Source organism: Bidens hawaiensis, unplaced genomic scaffold (assembly GCF_021521415.1).
Source record: "Bidens hawaiensis isolate Kalapana, Puna unplaced genomic scaffold, B.hawaiensis_p1.1 tig00011078_1, whole genome shotgun sequence".
In the NCBI taxonomy this organism is placed as follows: Eukaryota; Viridiplantae; Streptophyta; class Magnoliopsida; order Asterales; family Asteraceae; genus Bidens; species Bidens hawaiensis.
The window spans coordinates 677,550-700,924 of NW_027491855.1; the positions used below are offsets into that span (position 1 = coordinate 677,550).

General features: G+C 35.5%; 2 pseudogenes across 1 annotated transcript; one reads left to right on the forward strand and one right to left on the reverse strand.

Annotated features, from left to right (window-relative positions):
* Positions 1-1,197: 1,197 nt before the first annotated feature.
* LOC143537084 (serine/threonine-protein phosphatase BSL3-like) lies at positions 1,198-7,817 on the reverse strand (annotated as a pseudogene). Its single transcript, XR_013135983.1, has 21 exons — positions 7,460-7,817; positions 7,264-7,324; positions 7,072-7,150; positions 6,908-6,987; positions 6,706-6,800; positions 6,517-6,616; positions 5,395-5,464; positions 4,949-5,050; positions 4,784-4,865; positions 4,474-4,653; positions 4,124-4,385; positions 3,813-4,041; positions 3,572-3,744; positions 3,259-3,496; positions 3,033-3,117; positions 2,843-2,941; positions 2,555-2,754; positions 2,400-2,479; positions 2,185-2,322; positions 1,819-1,961; positions 1,198-1,718 (listed from the first exon to the last, which is right to left on the reverse strand). The product of XR_013135983.1 is annotated as a serine/threonine-protein phosphatase BSL3-like (transcript).
* Positions 7,818-10,868: 3,051 nt separating this feature from the next.
* On the forward strand, positions 10,869-17,495 carry LOC143537054 (putative disease resistance RPP13-like protein 1; annotated as a pseudogene).
* Positions 17,496-23,375: the final 5,880 nt, after the last annotated feature.

Sequence of the window (23,375 nt, forward strand, 5' to 3'; positions counted from 1 at the left end):
TATTATTGGAATGATTATTTAACTATGTGTTCTTTTATAAAATGGTTTATAAAAGATGGGGTGTTTATATATTTTATAAAGTATAAAATAAATAAAAAATAAATAAATAAAATAAAATATATATATATTTTGGGGCCGGTTTAGGGTGGGCCCCACACCCTAATGTTATGGTCAAGTTTTGTCATGGATTTGGTGGATGTTGAGTATTTCTTATTGACTTAAAAACCTAACACCATGATATGATATGATTTGATTTGAAGATATTTATATATCAAGACACTTACAAGATAAATAATAAAAACAACTCTTTCTTTCTTTCTTGGTTTTGATTTTCAGCCAAGATCATAAGGAAGAGGCTCGGGTCTCGATTATTCGTGTTCAAGCTCCCTAACAAAGTTCGGTGTGTGTTGGAGGCTCGGGGTATCTTCCGTTTGAGGATTTTCCCTTTGAAAGTCTAGCATCAACATCATCATCTTCTTCAACATCAACTACACTCTTAAAAGGTTAAGAATGTAAGTGTTTATAGCTTTTGATAGTTTAGTTTTCCCGTATCATTTGATCCTTGCTTCGGGTTTCTAATAAATAGATTATTGGTAATCTTATAACATGAATAAATTAGGTTGTTCATGTACACATTTCCTATAAACTTGTAATATATACATATATAAACACATGGATACATATGTTTAGTTTGTTTATATCACGCTTCCGCCTTAATTGTAACTAGTTAAATGGTTAACTAGAATAAAATATCTATAGAAATCCCAACAGGAACACCATGCTCAATTGCATAAAAAGGTTGAAAAACATATTGTATTGTACCCATGAACAAAAATACTAAATTTGAAACGCCTTAGGTTTTTTTAAGGTCGGGTACGATCCGGTTTTATATGACCAATTTTATGTATAAACCACAAACCAAAGCGTTCACTAATGTTGAAAACCAACCGACCAACAACTAAAAGAACGAGATTTGAATAGTTGTTTACAATGTCAAACTGAATCATGAACATCCTTAATTGTAAGGGCAGGTCGGGCATAGGTTAGGCACTATTTTAAGGACTTACCTCTAAACCAAAACTTAAAAGTTTTTAACCGTTTTTAGTTAATCAGTTGTTGCTCACGCCTATGTCAACTTGTCTAAGGGAATGAAATAAGCATTCAAACTCTTTGGGTACAGCTCACTGCCAAGTAAAGAACAAATCACACAATCTTTTTACCAAAAGAGAGCAGCATTCACTCTAATGTTGCACCATACATTACACAACACCACCTCATATATGATACATTCATCCTCTCAATCTATCTTTTTAACAAAAGCAAAAAAAAAATAATAAACAAATAATACATCTAACCAAGAAACAAAAATCATGTCAAAAAAAACTAGCAACAAAGCAAGACCCAACACTACCAATAACTCAAACCTCCCCATTTGTCAATGTACAAAGGGGTTTGCTAGCTCGCATATGGTGCGGTTTTTGTGGTCTCAAATCTTCATTTTCAATACGTTGCACCAAAACAATGTGCGGTGGGGTTAGGTGGGCTGGCTAAGCAAATTCTTGAAATCTCTCGAGTGCACCAACCATAACAAGCATTCTGACTGATTTTAAGGAAGGTATGATATGAAACTCCAACTAAATCCATGCTAGAGAGGCATGATCATTTGCGCCTTGTGGACGGCCTCTAGTTGGTGTTGGTGGCCTGTTTGCATTAAGTTCCTACCCCCACACAATACGAATAATATATGAAAGTTAACGTCGATTCCCAGCATTACAAAGTGATGAAAATGTTAAATTTTCTAACAAAATAAAACAGTACCTGCATCCATGTATCATCTGTATTTTGGCGTTCAGGGGAAGTTTCATGTGATGAAATTGCTGGTGGCAGTGGATGAATAGGTTTTGGAACCACCACAAGATCTCTACCCAAAACTAATATTGCACCTGCATTGTTTGCGGTCCCTGCATAATAAAACAAGATATAAATAATCAATACATGTATATATATAGTTATAATAGAGGTGACAACCTAGGGTTGTATTTTAAAAAGTAGCGTATCATAACTCATAAGTGGATTTAAAGCTTTAAATCATTTTATTTAAAAATTTGGATCATTAATATGATAATTCTCATACTTGACAAAATAATTATTATTTATCATAAAATAATAGAAAGGACGATTTACCACAGTAATTGGTGGCTGAGAAAAGGGTAATCAAATGTCCTTGAGCAAAACGTTCAAAGCCGTCCATTACACATTCATGTGCACGTACAATCAATTGGAGATCATTGTTGTTGCAGAACTCCATCACACGATCAGAGGCTATTTATGAAAAAGTAAATGGTTAGTGCACCGATGAACCAATATTTCCCATTATAAAAATTAGAAAGAAACAATGCTCACCCCAAAAGTAACCAACCCAGGACCTCTGGCATTGGGTCTCAGTCCTTCCACACTGTCATTTTCGGTTGGGTCAGACCTGTTCAGAAAGATAAACGGTTAGAACATAACAAATTCAGTTCAAAATCAGTTTAAACAATAGATGAAGACCAACCACAATAAATCCATGAGTACAATCGAACCAGCTTCCATAGTAATTGGTCTCTGAAGGTTTTCAATCTGCTCAATATGATTAATTGATCTACCAATGCCACCATGCATACAAATAATCTTTTTCTCAATTAAAGCTGCAAGTGGCAACCAGTTGAATAATCTGTTTATTCGATGCCATACCCAGATTCCATCTCTCTCACCCTGTTTTAAGATGAATTCTGATCATTATCAAAAAAAGAATAACCTTAAATCTAAAACTACATAAGCAAAATCAAGAACATGTTATTACCATTCGCTCTATGCACTCGATTCGGAATCCAAAAAGTGCATTAATATCAGCAGCTTCATGATTCCCACGAATTAAATGAACATTGTGTGGATGCTCAACCTTGAAAAGTCAACCAATTGATACATGGTAAATCATGCTTCATACCATACTAAAATCAACTTTTTACAGTAGCAAAAGACACAGGTAGTACCTTTAAAGCTAACAGCAGACAAATGGTTTCCAAGCTGTGTTGGCCTCGGTCAACATAATCTCCTAAGAAGAGATAGTCGATATATCTGATAGATGATGCATATAAATTAACATGACAAGTGAGAAGTTATGAACAACTGACCAAAGAATGACCCAATATCGAATGTAATTTATAAACATAAAGTAAGGAAAAAGAACTTTAATCTGGTAGTAGAAGGATCTCTTACGCTATGTCTCCAGCAGTTGATGGAGATCCATACTCATCAAAAAGTCTCATGAGATCTCCAAACTGCCCATGCAAATCACCAAATATCTTAATAGAAGCCTTAAGTTGTAGAACAGTAGGTTCACTTGCAAATATTCTTTCAGAACTATCACAAAGATCAGCTATCTCATTACAATCCAGAAAAACTGTCGACGAACAGGCGGTTTCCACCCACGAGGCTTCAATAGGTGAGCTATCACCTGAAAAAAAATATTTATTTTTCATGAACAGAAGACGTACGTTTAGATAAAGATAATGGCTGGGATTTTGTCTACCTTTTTGGGGACACTGTTAATTGACATTTGGCGATCTAGAAGCTTCCTCGCAGCAGTTGCATTTTCTGGGGTCCCATAACTAACCCTTCTGTGCCTTCATTTTCAAACTGGTCTATCGAAAGCTGTCTCACCATTCCACCTAATGCTCCACCAGTCTCTGCAGCTACAACCACCTGTAAATCAAAGGAAATCAGATGTGTTGTACAGTACATGCACGCAAAACTGGGAATATGATACTGACAGCTCGATGATGCAGCCGTATGCAAGTTGGCGCAGAATTAGTTACAACATCAGATTCAGGTTTTATCATTTGTTTCCCACTAGGAGTCGCCTCAGCTCCACGATCCCTATATGGGAGGTCAACTTCTCCGTTTGACTGGCGAGCTTTTGCAGCAGCTAAGGTTTTAGCAATCGCCTCAGCTTCAGCTGCTGATGCCTCAACCAAGTATTCAACTCCTTTGCTAAGTCTCCTGCATAACGAATATAACCGCGTCTGTCAAAATGGGTCAGGTTTAAGAAAAATAAAACATAAACCATAATTAGTAAAACCACCTTGAGCCGGGAAGCATAGCATTCTCAGTGCTGATATCTGTATGCATGTCACCATTTATAGGTGGCGCAACAGGATCCCCAAGTACAACTGCACCATCAGCATCTGGCTGCCTTGTTCGGTCATCAGCAAATCCATACCGTCCAGGTGGCCTACCTACCTGTGAACCGGAGGCTGCTTCTGCAGCAGCTGCATGTGATGCTGCTGATGTCATTTCAGCAGCAGCCAGGTCTTCAGCAACTAAAAGATCATCTAACAATACTCCTGCAGTGAAAGAATCAACAGTAAATAAGACGCCATGATATTAACTATTGAATTGACCTAAGTTTTAAAACGTATGAACAGGTCTTACCACCACGTAGACCACCATAAACAAATATTAAATCACCAACAGCAGCAGCAGCATGCCTACACCGCCTTGTTAATTCAACCGCAGCATCTCCGCCAGCAGCATCAGCACTGTATCTACCAGTCCTTGGTGAAGTCACAACAGATTTTGTATCACACCATACTCCCGCTGCAGTATCAAGGACTATACAAAAAAAATGAAAAATGTAATGAGAAACACGTGATTATGGATTATAAAGTTCTCAAATAAATTAAGAGTTCTGTAATGAACTCATCCTATATGTGTGTGTGTGTATCACAAAACTAAATCAGACCTGCCACACTAGATGAATCCTCCACCATGCGACCACCACCAAGTGCTCCCCCAGATACATGGAGCCTAGCATTAACAAAGACCTAAAAACAACAAATGAACACCTTTATGTACTCTGCATGTGTGTGTGTGTATGCTATAACTAGTATTTGGAAGAAAAACGAACTGCTGCGTGTTGATATCGAGGAGATGGTGAAACCCCAGGAGCAATTGCCCATTCTCACCTACCATCTCTGTGTTTTGCAAGTCCATAAGCACTTGCCAGAGGCTGCAGATATGAACAAATAAAAATAAAATCAGGTTAGCATATCATGGTGACTTAATTTTAAGATGGAAGCATCAAGGTTCTGCAATTTGCAAATATACCAATTAGTTATAGTGATAACACAACGCATAACTAAATATACAACAACCCATAGGGTTTCATGGGATTGTTGAAGTGTTATATTCTTAAATATCACAACACTTTATCAGAAAAATGAAAGATCTTGAACAAAAACATAAATTTTCAAGAGTCAGCTTGGGGTTTTTTTTCAGTATTCCATGGTTTCAATATCTTTGGCTTAGAAAATATATGGTCAAATTTGGGTGCAATTATAACATATTTCTCACCACACTATTTGCATCTCGCCCTCCACAAAGCAAAAGAAGACCATCAGAACGTGCACTCGCGGTAGCATACCTACATCAAAATGGACGAACCAAATGACAAAACAGCCCAAAAAAAAGTATGCTATAAACTATACAAAAATTTATCAGAAAGTAAAGAGCACCCAGAAGAACAATTTATATATAATCACTTGCATAGTGATACAGAGAAAGTATGCTATAAACATAGGATTTACAGTCACGAAAAGAAACATAGAGAAGAAAAAACATTAAATTGACTGATTAAATTGGAAAGTAAAAGATTTCCTAAAAAGCTAAGCATGTGGCTAATCACGGCTAATTAAACAAATTCATCAACTTATCAACAGTTACAAAAAACTGATAACTAGTTGGTCTTGTATATGTCCCTGTGAAACATTTATCTGACAAACTTTATCAGACGAGTCACAGCCAAGAATTTTCTAAATTAGCATAATCAGTCAACAAACGTAACATAAAGGAAAAATTAACTTTGACTGGTCAAATTGGAATGCAAAAAAAATGCCTAAAATGCTAATAACTGTTGATCTAAAAAATTTAGCAAACTATCAACAAATTTTATTGAATACACCGTTATGATATTTATAATGTAATAGATCTCGTATTAAATCAGAGTGAGACATGGATCATTTTTGTACTTTGATTGAGATAATTACACAAACTTTATTAAACAAGTGGCAGCCTAAAATTTTCCAAAATAGCAGATCACTTAGAAGAAAAGGCATGTGATTCAGAATTTATTTACCATATTTATCCTATGCACAATAGAAGACAAATGATGGTGGAATAATATGGAAAACAACGAAGGAAATTAGAATAAGTAGATAAATAATTCTAGATATACAACAATTACATTCATGTATACTACATATCGACATAAACATAGTAACTTATTTAGCAAGGATAAGCAAATTCAAGTCAGCTATAGGTATTAACAATCCACAAATTTAAGCCAAGGTCAACTTATATATCAAAGACCTAAAAGAACAAGAATATTATTATCATATCCAAACACAGATTAATGAAGGCACAAACTATTTCTCATAAAACTATGAATATAGATATAAAAAACATTAATAGACATACATGCATGGTGGTGGACCCTCTCCCTCTGGTTCTAACTTCCGCCACTCATATGGTTTTGCAGCTGTATCCAAGGCCCACACATCAGCAAGAGGCCGTTTTCCTGTTTATAAATCAGCATATGCATTAAGTCTCTGAAAAAGAACTCGAAAACAATCACAATAAGTGAAACAGTCATTAGAAGAAACTGACCATCATTTCCACCAATTGCCATAAGATATATTTTTCCCACAAGAGCCATAACATGCCCATACCGTGGGCCTGGACCGGGGCCTTGGACCACCACTCTACAAAAATTCAAATACATTTTACTAGCCAAGTTTGCAAAAACTGCAACTTTCAATATATGTGCGCATGTACAAGTAAAAAAAAATCATATATTTCAAGTTCAAACCTATGCCATCGAGGTCGCTGTTGTGTTAGATCAAGAACGTGTAGATCCTCAGCAGATAGACCAGCTGGACCAATTCCACCCTAAGTTCATTAAACAAAACCGTAAATATATATAACAGAAAACAGAAAGTTGTGCAAAGTTCACAAATTGTCAAATTACCACACCTGAATAACCACCATTGTACCCACAGCAGTTGCCACATGAGCTGCCCTTGGTGTAGGCGGCTCTCCAAAGGGAGTTATTCTGCAAATTTATTGCTAGCTTAATAAATTGTAGAACAAATGTATCTCACTTGAAAACAAAAATTATATAAAAAAACAAAGAGTATTAATAGTCAGTTAAGTAAAAATGATAACCTAGACCATTTATTCGTCAACACATCATAACAATGCACATCTGCAGTCGCACCAGATAAACCTGTAACACGAATAACAGATAAAAAACACATGTTTTCCTGCTAATTTAACTTTGCAGCTTCCTAAAGTCGGATCATTTATATTTTTGGCATAACAAGCAAACTACCATATACAATACTTAAATTATGACACATACGGATTCCAGCGCCTCCAGGCGAGGTAGGAGCGGCAGCATTAGCCGAATTCCCCTCGAGCGCAGTCGCGCCACCAAAGAGTATAAGCCTAGGTCCCATATAACCCACGCTTCCTTCCTCCCCAACAGCAGCAACCGCCGTCAAAGTATGCCCGCACCTCGGCCCAGGACCGTCCTCCTTCTTGTCCAAAACAGCATTCACCACAGAATAATTAGGAGCATGCCTAGGCCCAGTCACCGGACTCGGAGACTCCTCCTTAGCCAATAATAACTTATCATCCACCTGCTCCTCCGGTCCAGAACCGTTACTGTTATTGTTGCTACCGTCATCAACCTCCACCGATGACGAATCAACGTCCATGGTTAACCAATTCGAAGGCGTGAGTCGCTAGATCGGAGGTTGAATTCGCTTAGGAATAGTCTAATTTTGACTTTGAATATGGAAACCCTAGGTGAAGAATTAAGATCCTCTCAGATTCAGTTCGATGATCCCAAAGAATTGAATAAAAGTAAGTATGTGAGAATAAAAGTGAGGTGAATTGTGATTCGGTGGATTTTTTTATTATTTGCCAGTGGAGTGTGTGTGTAACGGTGGTTGAGTGATCGCCGGCTTCTTCTTGTTTTGGGTTCGAGTGATATAATTAAAAGGTCAAAGAGAGTGGGGTAAACGCGCTACCAGGTGCGCGTGTGGGAAATGATTAAAGAGTGAGGAAATGAACCACACTAACACCGTTATGACTCATGATTCACGCCGTTTGGTTTGGTAGCAACCCGTGCACGCGTCACACGGACGGAAGGCAGGCTATATCCTACGTGTCATGTGCTTCACGGGTGGTCGGTCTACTCCCGTCTCTTTGCACGATAAGTGAAGTTTATTATTAATTAACGAAATTGTATATTATACAGAATTTATCAAACGATAAAAATAATTTTTTTTTAGCAATAAACGATAAAAATAAATAACGTCCGTTATTTCAATTATGATTCTCAAAATACTTATAAATTATTTAATGTAGACTTAAAGTATTATACAGAATTTATCAAACGATAACAATAATTTTTTTTTAGCAATAAACGATAAAAATAAATAACGTCCGTTATTTCAATTATGATTCTCAAAATACTTATAAATTAATTTAATGTAGACTTAAAGGAAAAACAAACGGATAAAATTACTAAAATTGCAAAACTTCGGGTGTGGATTTGTAAGAAATTTAAAAATGTGTTAAAGTTACGTAGTTGGTCAAACTTCATGTATGAAAATGACACTATGTTATAACCTTGCTTGACAAAATGATTTTGACCAATGACCCATGGATAGTTAGAATGAATTAGACGAGAGTTTATAAATTATGAGAAATGTAGGCTTGACACCTAAGTTTCAACATTTTCTTTTATTAGTATTATAAAATGTAAGATAAGATGTTTTAAAATATCGGTTTGTACGGGATGAAAATACTGGTTAATTAGGATGCGGGGTAAGTGGGCAGTATGTATTAGCCTGATAAGTTGAGTGACCAGTTTGTAAATTGAGTTGTCAGTATTACTGGTAAATGGTAGTACCGATTTATACAGTTGAACATGTTTAAACCTTAAGTTTTAAATTTAGACTTTAGACCGAATAATTTTAACGGTTTGTAAATTTTTATTGTTTAGACTATCGACCAAATAATTTTAGCGACCCATATTTAACATTGATTAAAAGTTTTAATATAGTGATCTTTGCTATACCATCGAATTGATCATGTTTAACCTAGCGGCCTTTCCTGTACTGTGACTTATGTATTTTTGAGTTAAAGTTGTATTTTTTACATAATTGTTTATGGTTAACTAGTCGACCTAGTTGAATCACTTGGTACAACCAATTGTACTATTTATAAGCCCAGCTTGATTAGGTTCAAAAACCGGTTTTTAACACATTAGATTTATACATTTTACTATTTGAGGATATGATTTGGATTAATATAGTCATTAGTTTTTTTTTTCTGTCTTTAGATTGTTTTTTCTAAGTTAACATTATACTACAGAGCTTACAAGTGGGTTTTTTTTCCCCAGAGTATGCTTCTTAAGAGATCAGTACAGGATTACTCTTAATCCAAACACATATAACTAAAGTCATTCACTTTTCAACAACTAATTTGTTAAAAACATGTTTATGGTATCGAGGTGTACGTGTTGGTAATTCTAAACCATATTCCTAAGTTGATGAATATGGAATAACCTAAGTTGACAAGTTGGTCAATTAGTTTAGTTTCTTAATTACAATAATAAAGTGTTTATTGATCATATGCTTCGAATACGAACACTTACTCATTTTTGTGCTCGATAACGTCTATCCACTATCATGAAATTATGTCAATGTAAAAACGGTGTAGTGTTGTAAAATTTTCTAACTTTCATAATATTATTGAAGTTATATTGTGCATGAGAAAATGTGACCTTGCTAATTTGTTTCTTGATATTATTAATTATTCTCTGAAAAGTTTGCAACCCTGAATGATGATTATGTTGGTTTAACTAACTTAAATAATTCAAATCCAGAAAGAAGGTTTTCCAATTTTCAAATAATTTGAGGCTCTTCGGTTTTACTTTCCCTAACATAGGTGTAAGGTCATAAATTGCGACTAGCATGTTCAAGGCTAAAGCAAAAGTGTCACGCGAAACTGACATGAGTGTTTCAAAAGGCTAGTTAATTTAAGGGCAAAAGCATAATTAAACATTTCTTGTGATAAGAACTTTAACTAAGTTATTAATCATTTGTATTTGATATCATCATATATTTTGATACCTTTTCGCCTAAAAATTAAAAAAAAATAGTGAAAACCAAACGGAAAAGGATTTGGGTAATAACTTAAGATTTGGGTCTCTTTGCTTCCAGAAAGATTGTTTATTCATCTAATTGATTAGACTTTAATCGATTAAATCCTCGAGTCGATGTTATAAAAAAATTATAAATGGTTATACACATACACGAAAGGAATATAGAGTGTATTGTAGCATGAAAGGTGAAGGTGATAGTTGAGAAAGGGGATTATTATCTTTACACCATTTATAAAAGTTATTTTTTATGTTAGTAATAATTATTTATTAGTCCTTTGAAATAAGTCATGATTTTTCAAGTTCTACTTCCTTTTAAAATATACATCCAAACATCTTGAATGCTTAGAAGACGGATAAAAAATATGTAATTACATTGCTATAAAATAAAGGAAAATAGACTTTTTGACCAAAGGGACAATTCCAGTCTTTTTACTTTTGGTTTTAATGTTCAGTCATTAAAATATCACATGAAAGTGATAGCCAACAAGTCCACCCATTTGTGAGGTTGACCATAACAATATAACGACCAAAAGTCCAACACAACTTAAACCCAACGCTTCACAACAACACCCAACTCATCTAAACCTCTGCAATCTCACCGCAACTAATGGCTGCTTTCGTATCCGCTCTTCACGAGAAGCTGGCCTCTGCGGCTTCCGAAACAATTGCTCCATACGTTGAGATCAATTTTGAGATAAAGAAATTGGAGCAATCATTGTTCCAGATTCAAGGTGTGCTTGCAGATGCTTCTCAGAAGGAGATAACCGATCAGTCCGTGAAACGATGGCTGAATGATCTCCAACACTTGGCTTATGACATAGACGACGTGCTTGACGATTTAGCAACCGAAGCTAGGCGTCATGAATCAGAAACCAGCACCAGCAAGGTACAACACTTCTCAAATAATTCATTATGGAATGTTATCACCAAATTACAAGATCTAGTTGAGGAGAAAGACGCCCTTGGTGTAACACCCGCCAAAATTTCATTCCGAAAGAATCAACTTTTTAAGGTTGAAAACCCGAAAGTGTAATATTCAACGTACAAACAAATGCTATGGTTATGACATATATTTTAGTTTATATTTAAAATATTACTTCTCGCGCGTTGGTTAATGAAAACGACTGTTTAAATCATGAGATATATATTTCAAACGAACGTCTAAAACTAATAAACATTGTTTAACAATCTAAGCTATATAATATATATAAATATATGTCAACTATATGTACACAAATATATGCACATAAAGACTTTAATATAATAGATAAAAATAATAGATTAATATCTAACATTATATACACATACGGATGCAACGTATATTTTGAACTTATAGTAAGAGATATGATCTTTTGAATAAGTGTTTACTTTAAATGACATTAAAACATAATATATAAGACATTGTGATACTAATAATAATAATGAGTATATTAAAAGAACGCGTCGTATACATGCGCTCTTTGAATGGAAGTACATAAATACCAACAACATATGAGATTCACATATTTTATTACCATACTTCATTCATGGTTTTAACCCTTGTACGAAAAGTAGAGCAAAGAGATAGAAATAGTAAGTCACGATGAAGGATACAAATGATATTAAAATAAGTTATGAAAAAATTTTAAGAAGTTTCTAATTTAAATTTGCTAACGTTTAATTATATAACCGCTAATGGATACGTTAGATAAATCTTATTAATTTTGTACACTAATATATTTTTTCAGAAAAGTAAAGTAAATTCTATTAGATAAGAAGAACTGTTCAAAATCAATATATATCTATACAAATTGTATATTCATATGTTTATCCATATATTTACAACAATATTTAAAAAAAATAAATAAAATTACGTGTCTAGCTTAGCTTTCAATCCTCATAATTTGGATGATTTCAGTGATTGCACGTGGATAGTTTTATAATACAATCTTTAGTGTTGGACACCATTAAAAGGAAATGGAGCCACGTAAATAGCAACTCATCATAATCTGTCCTCACATTTATATGTATATAAAGAAAAGAAACCATGGCCACCATGTCTAATACACATAATTTTATTTCATCTTATATTCAATTCCTATAAACCGATGCGGTGAGGGATGAGAACAAGACTTGGCAAGTTATCAAAAGATCAGGGACTAAAAATGAACAGATTTGAAGTTTTGTATCTTCGCGATACGCGAAAAAACCAGGTTGCATCTTCACGATATGCGAAGATGCCGGACACGTCACGGGACACGCATCACCACGCGGTGACACGTGGCAAGCCTACGTGGCGACTCAGCGAAGCTAGTGCGTCTTCGCGATACGCGAAGATGCAGAAAATTTTCTATAAATAGATCGGCCATGGGGTGTTTCACATCCATCCTACACACTCCAAAACACATACACAACCTCGATAAACGTGCCATAACCCCGATATGTCGATATTCCGATGTTTTTGGCCTCGAAGTTCGTGCTAGAATTCTTTCAAGTTGCTCTCTCGACTTTCCTCCAAGTAGAAGTGCTGTCCAAGTAAAGCATAGGTATTTCATATAAATAAGTCATTTAAGGTAGGGGTTCTGCCTGATTATTATATTATAAATGGCTTAGACCCTAGTCGGTGTTATAGCCCATACCTTGATTATACAATAAAGTGAGAATAGATTTTATGAGTCAAGATTATAAATAAAATATTATGTCTTTATTATAAAGATTTTTATAAATATTTCTTATAATAAAAGAAATGTGACATGTACGTTTCTTCATGAAACGTAGTTTATAAATGATTAACAAAGTAAGGACTTGAGATCCTTATATTTTATAAAAGAGATAAACGTCAAGGTAAAAGTTATGCAATCGGACTAAAGGTCTGAAGCTAGATCATTGATCTAGTACTTATAAAACGTTATTCTCGTACTATAGGTCCGAGGTAACAAGACAAATTGGTGAGAAACACCAACCAAGTAGAAAGGTGAATACATCCAACTTTTTATAAAACAAGTCTGTGAATGTTTGCATTGGATTATATCCCTAAAACTTTTAAACAAAAGTGATGCTGGCCCTCAGGCTATTGTATACGTTTGTCTGGATCCTTACATATATGGGTAGACGGTGGGCACACCGCACCACACTTGCTAATGCCTCCGCCACGTTGGGCCGGACCTAAGTAATGTCCGAGAGGGGATTATCTCGTGTATATTAATAGTTGCTAGACTTCGATGCTGCTGCGGAATCGCTGAGAGGTTTCAAGTAGAACTGGATGTTTATAATAGTAAATTTAACTTGGTTGTTTCCTAAGCCACGATGGACCGGGTCATAAGATACCCGAGGGGATAACTAAGTAACTTAAATATTTTGTGTCAGCGTGTTCACCGGCATATAGTTGACGTATTTTTCCCAACATTTCTAGAAAACAAGTATTATACAGAGGATTTGAGTCGCTCATGGAGATAGAAGCTCGTTATATGGAGATGTCTCAGTTTTAATTATTAAAATAATATGAACATGTTTATCAAAACTTTATAAATCAAATACTTGGATATTCATTTTCCGAAAAGTTTTCGAAAGAAATTAATATTTTATTTATAAGCACTCGGATATTCAATATCCGAGAAGTTTTCAAAATAATAATACTAATAATAATTTATTTTAAATAAAGTCTTCCGCTAAATCAACCCGTAACTCTGATATATTTTCAAAACAGGTGCCAATTTTGGGTCCCACGCATAGACCCTAAGTCGGGGTGTGACACTTGGTTTAACTGTAACAAAGGAAAATAGGTTAAAATATATGAATAGAATATTAGAAACCTCTATGGTTTATGCATATAGTATTGTTGGACGACAAGTGGAGAAAGATGCACTTATGCACAAGTTATTGATGGAGGAATCATGTGATCAAAAGTTTTGTGTTGTTCCCATAGTTGGTACGGGCGGAATTGGCAAAACAACTCTAGCTAGACTTTTATATGATGAACAACAAGTCAAGGATCACTTTGAACTCATGGCATGGGTTAGCGTTTCTAATGAATTTGATAGCTTTCATATAAGTAAAGTTATCTTTCATTCGGTAGGAGGGGTAAACGACAGCTTTCCAGATTTAACACTACTCCAAGTAGCTCTTATGGATCACCTTAGGGACAAAAGGTTTCTATTGGTATTGGATGATGTACAAAGTGAAAGTTGTGAGGATTGGGAAACCCTAGTTGATCTGTACTTTCATGTATGTGCTCCAGGAAGTAAAATCATCATGACATCGCGATATGATAGGCTGCTTAAAATGTTGGGTTATAGTGATCCAAACCAGCTACGAAGTCTGTCCCATGATGATGCTCTGTCTTTAGTTGCTTTACACGCATTGGGTGTAAATAACTTTGATTCGCATTTGTCACTCAAGCCACACGGTGTAGGTATCGTGAAAAAATGTGACGGGCTGCCTTTGTCTTTAAAAGCACTTGGGAGATTATTAAGTACAAAAAAAGATGACAAAGAGTATTGGAAGCAAGTATTAGATAATGAGATATGGAAGTTACCAACTAAAGATGAATCCCGCCCGCCCTTAAACTAAGCTACCATGATCTTTCTGTACGCTTGAAGCAGTTGTTTGCATATTGCTCCTTGTACCCCAAAAACTATGTGTTTGATAAAGAGGAACTAGTTCAGTTTTGGTCAGCAGAAGGGTGCTTACATCAGTTAAATCCAAGCAATAAAACACAAGAGTGCTTTGAATATTTTAATGAGTTGTCAAGATCATTTTTCCAACATGAACCTAATAGTGAATCATTGTTTGTGATGCTTGACATGATAAGTGATTTGGCGAAATCTGTTGCTGGTGAGTTTTTCTTAAGGTCGGAGAAGGATATTAAGAAGGAAGTGTTGGACAAGTACCGCCATATGTTATTTGTTCGTGAGAAATATGTAGTTTATAATAAGTTTGAGCCACTTAAAGGAGTTAAAAGTTTGAGAACATTCTTGGCAACTTTTGTTGGGGTGGTAGAGAGCTCGCATTGTTTCTACTTTTCAAATAATATTTTGGTTGATTCATTTCTCAAGTTACCATTGTTAAGGGTTCTATGTTTGAGTGGTTTTAAAATAAGTGATGTACCAGAGTCCATTGGTACTTTGAGCCACCTTAGGTATCTTAATCTATCTCGAAGTGGAATCACATATTTACCGGAAAGTGTTTGCAATCTCTATAATTTAGAGACACTTATTGTATCTGGTTGTCAGGGTTTAGCTAAGTTGCCCAAAAACTTGTTAAAGCTTAAAAACCTTCGGCATCTTGACATTAGGGACACTTGGTATTTGAAGGAAACGCCAATATGGATTGGTGAGTTGAAAAGCCTGCAAACTCTCCAACATCTTTATCGGAGGTGAAAGCAGACTTGAAATAACCAATCTTAAAGACTATCTATGTGGGAAAATTTCCATTGCAGGTTTAGAAAAAGTGCAAAACGCAATACACGCACGTGAGGCAAACTTTTCACAAAAGAGGTTTAGCGAGTTAGAGGTTGTATGGAGTGACGTGTTAGGTGGTTCACAAAATGAAACGCTTGAGAAGGAGGTCCTGAATGAGTTGAAGCCCCATAATGAATACTTAAAATTTTTTCGTATGGGGGATTAGAGTTTCCAAATTGGGTTGGGGATCCCTCATTTCTTCAATTGAATTATGTGTCAATACGTGGTTGTAAAAACTGTACAACTCTACCGCCACTTGGGCAATTACCGGCACTTAAGGAGCTGCTTATTCAAAGTCTGGATGGGGTGAAAGTTGTGGATATGTAGTTACTTGGGTCTGGTATTGCATTTCCTTCACTTGAAATTCTAAGTTTTGAAAGTATGAGAGGGTGGGAGAAATGGTTGATGAATAGTGAGGTTGTGTTCCCATGCCTTCAAAAGCTTATTATACTAAACTGTCCTAAGCTAGCTGAAGTCACACTTGAAGCACTACCTCCACTTAATGTTCTACATTTAAGCCAATGTGACTGTGGTGTGTTGAGAAGGCTAGTTCATGTAGCTTCATCAATCTCCAAATTGGAAATATCATCTATTTCAAGGCTTAATGATGTTGTGTGGAGAGGTGTTAATAGAGTATCTTGGTGCTGTTGAACATTTAAAGATCATGTATTGTAATGAAATAAGATACTTGTGGGAAACAGAGGCAATTGCGAGTAAGGTTCTTGTCAAGTTAAGGAAATTGGAAGTGTCTGGTTGTGATAATTTGTTGAGTTTAGGAGAGAAAGAGGAGGAAGATGATTGTAAGAGAAACCTACAGCTACCATTTCTTAGGTTGTTAAATGTATCTCATTGTAAAAATATGGAGCATTGCAATTGTCCAGATAACATTGAGACGTTGAGTGTCAGGTGTTGTGATTCAATTACAACGATCTCCTTACCAATCATAGGGCAAAAACTCTAAGTCACTTGATATATCTTGTGATAAACTATTGGAAAGGGAGTGGGGAGGACACAAGTTAAACACCAACAAAAGCAGCGTGCCAATGCTTCATCAAGTAATGATATCTTGTTGGGTAAATCTAAAATCAGTCAGTAAATTGAATTACTTGGTTCACCTCACGTCATTGAGCATAGTAACTTGTGCAAATCTGGAGTCGTTTCCTGACAACGAACTGTCAAGTTTGACATCCTTAATGAGTCTTGGAATATCCAATTGTCCAAATACGGATGCTCGTTTCCCACTTGGTATTTGGCCTCCCAATTTGCGCTCCTTGGAAATAGGCAAGTTGAAGAAGCCTATCTCAGAGTGGGGCCCACAAAACTTTCCAACCTCACTTGTACAGTTATACTTAGACGGTGACGATGGAGTGAATAGTTGTAGTCAACTTTCTCATGTTATTCCTTCTTCTCTTATTTCTCTTCACATGCATGAATTCGAAAAATTGGAATCGTTTTCAATGGGACTCCAACACCTTACTTCCCTCCAACGTCTCTATTTTGATGATTGCCCGAAACTGAATAAACTGTCCCATCCCCAACACCTTATTGCCCTCCAACATCTCTCATTTACCAATTGCCCAAACATGATGGATTTACCAGAAGGTTTGTTTCCTTCACTTTTGAGTTTACAAATCGCTTTATGCCCATATCTGAAAGAAAAATGCCGTAAAAGTGGCTGTTATTGGCCTCTCATCTCCAATATTCCCTTTATCGACTTATATCGTTGGTTATGGCTTATTTGATGGTCTCTCTCCCTTTACTGATTTTAAATTTTATAACTGATTTTTTTCCAATGAAAAGTTATAAATAAGATCTCAATTTGTGGCCGTTGGCATGAATATGCTTACTGATTTTTTTTTTTCTTTTTCTTTATAAATATGATGATAATAATGGTGAACTGAGACTGTAGTTTTAGTTTATAGATATGTAGAAATCATGGTCACTTGAACTATGAACATATAGATATGACAAATGCCAGTAAATATTTTTCTAAGGAATAATATGCCAATAAATATTTTGTTTGTCTGAGGAATAAAACTCTAATTTTTACCCCATGACAATCTATTTAAAGTAAGTGAATGAAATTTCAATCGAGTAGCAAGATTTCTAAGCATGCTTAGTATGCATTTAACAAAACTATACTAAAAAGGTAATTTTTGGTCAAATGTTTTATTTTAAATTATGCCATGCTGATGAAATGCGTGTGCTGGAAATCTTGAATGTAGTTTTGTTAATCCCTTTGAACTTACAATTAATGTTTACATCAATATTCACTCAAAATCAGTAACGACTTGAATGTAACAAGACGATTACATGCCTGTCTATACTAAATTAATGCTTTAACATCTACAATAAGCTACCAACCTTTCTTTCCTCATATACTGTTAAAAGTATCAGTTTAAGTTGGGACCTTGCTCGACTTAATTTGTGTTTATTTATTTGTCTTTCAGAGGAAACTTGTTAATGAAGTTAGTTGAAGTGCTCTTCTTGTGAAAAGAAATCTTGAGGGCTACAATGTTGTTGCTGTAAAGTGCCAAAATCAAAGTATTAGAGAGACAGGGGCAATTTTGTAATTTTTATCTTGTTTTTTGTATATCTACTGCATGGTACCACTGTTATTCCCTTGATTGTCTTCGTCTATTTTTTCAAGGTATATGGATTATGTATTCGAGTCTTGTATGCGCATGATAGGTTTTACAGGTTGTGAAGTGTGTTATATCATTGTATTAAATCCTCTATGCCTGATTTAATCTCCAGTATTTCATTTTATGATGTCTTCTGTATGAACATTGTCTTCTTTTATATTTTAGTATTGTTTTTGTAATTACCTCACCAATGGTCAACCACCACATGAAAAAGTCAAGCTAAACACAAGGAGGTCAGCTAAAAGTCAACCTAAACATTTGAAAAAAGCATTGATTCTTTTACCTTTTACCTCACAATCAGAGAATTCAGTGGAGAATGCTACCATTGGTGAGGTAAGATCACTTAGTGCTCTTTTGATTGTGTAATTATCTATTCTTTTGTTATAATAAATTGACAATAAGTTTTATTATGCCACTTGTTCTATTATTAATTTTTATGAATAATAGTGTTAAGTTAGACAAGCAAAAGTAAATTATTTTAATAAAATCTAATTTTTGAGTGAATCATTGACTAGCCAATGATCAAAGAAACATTGTGGTGTGAGCAAAAAAAGCCAAAATTTGGCGTCAGGAACATATTTTTCCAGAAAAATCAAACTTCTTGACTTCTCATTTGACCAAAGGATACCTACCCGCAATATATAAAAATCAGGACTGGTCGGTGATTAATCTCTAGTTGACTAGTGATCACTGGTTAATTTCTGATTAATTTTTGGATAGTCGGCAAAAAAATCTTTGGTCGGACATAGTTGTGCTTAGTCGGACCTTAACTCCGACTGATTTCTGGCAATTTGTGACGGTTTCCGGTGACTAGCAATTTCCGGCGATTCCATATACATGTACATAAAAATGTGTATATATAATAAAACTACTTCTAAAAATGTGTGTATATATGTAAATTACGTATAAAATGTGTGTGTGTGTGTGTGTAGAGAGAGAGACACTACATATAAAACATGTATGTGTGTATAACTGAAATATAAAAATTCCAATCCAGTTCATCCCGTTTAATCGTTAGTCCCCATCCCATCGCCTGACTAGCGACTAGTATTTCTACAACACTACCTGCCTGCCTGTAACACACACAAGGATGTGAAAGAAATGACGATAGTCAAATAATCTCCAAATTTGAAATTCCAAGTTTATTTGCATTTATTTATTTGTTTAAATTTTTTATTATTGGTGTCTACCTCTTTTTTGTTTGTTTAAAAATTATAAAGAGGGTTGATTTTATCATTAAGTTTCGAATATGAAAGAACCCTTGGTTTTGAAGTTTGTTGTTTAATCTTTGAGAGTTCTTGAGCCCATTTGATTGCTATTGGTTCGCGCCATCATGTCTTTTAAATCAACCCATTTGGTCTCGAACCAATTTAACAATTTGTCTTTTTTGACCAAAACTTATTCCGACCCATTACACAACCCGAACAAAGTTATGATATGTGAATATCCTCCTTCCTGAATTACCTTATTCTTCTTGTATCTTTGTCAATCAAGCACGGAGGCTATTGTCATATCCTTGCCAGCCAGTTGTTTGTTCATCAGTCAATAACGAGTCAATTCAATTAACATCACTTAATTAGTTAATTCCCTACTGAAACCAACAAAATAGCCTGCTTGGAATCTCAGTGAAAACACCAGCGAAATTGAATGATGAAATACTTGTTTTGGAGATCAAAATCATGAATTTTTTTCTAAAGACGAAAAGATTCTGAGCTGCCCACAAGCTGGTGTTTGAGAAAATGCCGAAAGAAATTCTTATGAATATAATCTTTGATAAAGTATCTGAATGAATACAATTTTAATTGAACACATAGGCATCCACAAAATTACAATATGCATATTGCAATCTAACCTGTAACCAACAATTACAATCTGAGTCAACCTGTTTATTATATAAGAAGAGTAAAATCACCACAACTACCATCAATGATGCACAAATCACTCACTGCGATCAGTACAAATAACCAAAACCGTGTATCCTAATCTGCAACCTGTCCTTCATTGTGTTACTCTTGTGCTTTATTCATCACATAACACACCAAAGCATCATCTTTTGTACGTGCTGATAAACAACACATAGCACGAGTAATTTTATGTTAAAGTAACAAAGCACATACATGACCTTTGGCAAATCTCTAGGAGAATGCTTCCAATGATCCCATCACAATTGAGTCTGCACCATCAAATCAGCCATCATAAGTCAACTTGTTATATTAAAAGAAAAATAGAATTCATATTGTTATAGCAATAAGACAGTCTAAATGGCTGTATGGACCGAAAGAAAGTGTGAGATGACCAAAAGATGTATACTTGGAGCACTGCAGTTGTGAATCACAAGGTGGGAAATACAGTTATCGTTCATTAAAAATAACCATTAAATAAACTATAAAAATAACTGTGTTTAGAAGACTAAAGAAACTGAGAAGAATCGCATAATCCAACACAAGCCTAGAACATTTGAATATGGAATTACATCTTACATGACAGATGTTGCATGTTTCTCTTTTGATGCCACTTCCGAGGTTCAGGCTTTGCATAATTTCTGCACAATTTTACTTCAAAATGTAAGATCATAATTTGACGATGAGATGAAAAAAATACATTAAAGATTATGCACTTATGCGGTCGGAAAACAGAGGGGTAAAATCCGGTTCTTGCTGTATCCAAGTCCTGTTCTATTTGAGTTACTCATTGATTCAATGGCTAGACAAGACAAGATTTTTGTTTTAACAGGTGGCTTTGTCAAACCACACACCTGCTTGGTATAAATATTAATTGCATGTCGAACTGGAATACAAACTATTTTAAAAAATATGTAAAACTATTTTAACAGGTGGCTTTGTTGTATCTCTTACGACTTCATTTTGGGTGGCTTTTGGCCGCATTCAAAACGTTCTCTGCCCATTTCCATAGACGGACACCACCAAGTAACCTTTGGGGTTTGCTATAGACACCACGACCTCAATTCCACTTCATTCCAGTTTTTTTGTCCTGATCAAAATCTGATTTTTGTTATGAAAAAAGCGCAATTTCCGTATATAGAAATGGGTTGTCGGGTCGAGATGTGACCAATGGTTGCGGTTATGTGTTTGTGGTTGTTGCATCTTGAAGTGGAAAAATGGTTACCAGAAAGTTTGACTGGACGGGAGTTTGGGGATCATGTTCTTTTTCTTTTTTCCTTCAAAAGGAGTAAAATGGACATTTTATAATTGTAACTCAAAAAACAAATGTTCATCCACTTTAACTATCAAATGCGTTATGATAGTGTAAATAGTTATTGCTATATACCTATTTTTCAAAAAAGAACCAAAAGTTAAATTTGACCTAATCACGGAAGCAACCATGAAAGATGATAACTTGATATAAATGACAAAAATATGAGGGTGGGAAAATTCCCAAAATAGCCCTTTTTTCCTCAAAATAATTTAAGATTTGGACTGTCAAGACGCATTGGGAAAAGATAAAAATAATGAGGAAGCAGTCCAAATTTTGAAGGAAAGTAAGGCAGGAGACGGGATTTGGGAAAATAATGAAGTTAAAGTCCAAATTATTTTGTAATCTTGGAGCAAAAGTCCAAATTTTTCCAAAACTTTTTCTTTCAAAAAACCGTCTTAAGAGACTGTTTTTTTATGTTTCCTACATTTCCTGTCCATATTCTTAAATTCTTGAAAAAATATATTTTTTACGATTATACCCCTGAACCACCACCACCACCATCATCGACGCCGTCGGCCCCACCCCATCACCACCACCGTCACTATCACCATAGCGGCCTCCACCGTCAATTTCTGTCATCGGAGAAAACCACCCTTCTAGTTACAACTTCAAGACGATAGTTGGAACCTGCCACTCGGCTTTTTTCTCCTCCATCCCTGAACATACACAGCCAATCAATTTACCTGTTTTAAAAATCACTGTAACAAATAGCAGAAACTTACAAAGGCCGTGTAATACACAAAGGTTAGGCCTACTAGAGCCACAAATGCGATTTGGAATACGTTATACCTGCCAATCACAAATGAGCATCCATTATTTAATAAACAACAACGTTCTAGCCAGAGGGATTAATAATATGTATGATATATAGTAGTCAACGGCTTTTGCGTACAAAACATACATTGTTGTAACGCGTCTCTTCATAGCCTCATAGGACATGAATACATGAAATATAATTTGCAGCCATGGTCCATCTTGTAAGCATAGTGGTTTTCTTCGGCGACGGGTATGGTGCCGCCACCACCATTTCCTCGGCTTTGACGGGTATGTTGGTGGTGGTTTTCTCCGGTGACGGGTATGGTGGTGATTTGCAAATTTTTCATCAGCCACTTTGACGGGTATGGTGGTGGTGGTTTTCTCCGGCGATGGAAATTGACGGTGGAGGCGGCTATGGTGATAGTGACGGTGGTGGTGGTGATGGGGTGGGCCGACGGCATCGGTGATGGTGATGGTTCAGGGGGATAATCGTAAAAAATATATTTTTCCAAGAATTTGAAAATATGGACGGGAAAGGTAGGAAACATAAAAAAACAGTCTCTCAAGACGGTTTTTTGAAAGAAAAAGTTTTGAAAAAATTTGGACTTTTGCTCCAAGATTACAAAATAATTTGGACTTTAACTTCATTATTTTCCCAAATCCCATCTCCTACCTTACTTTCCTTCAAAATTTGGACTGCTCCTTCATTATTTTTATCTTTTCTCCGGCGACGGGTATGGTGCCACCACCACCATTTCCTCGGCTTTGACGGGTATGTTGGTGGTGGTTTTCTCCGGCGACGAGTATGGTGGTGGTTTGCAAATTTTTCGTTAGCCACTTTGACGGGTATGGTGGTGGTGGTTTTCTCCGGCGACGGAAATTGACGATGGAGGCGGCTATGGTGATAGTGACGGTGGTGGTGGTGATGGGGTGGGCCGACGGCGTCGGTGATGGTGGTGGTTCAAGGTGGTGGTTCAGGGGGATAATCGTAAAAAATATATTTTTCCAAGAATTTGAAAATATGGACGGGAAAGGTAGGAAACA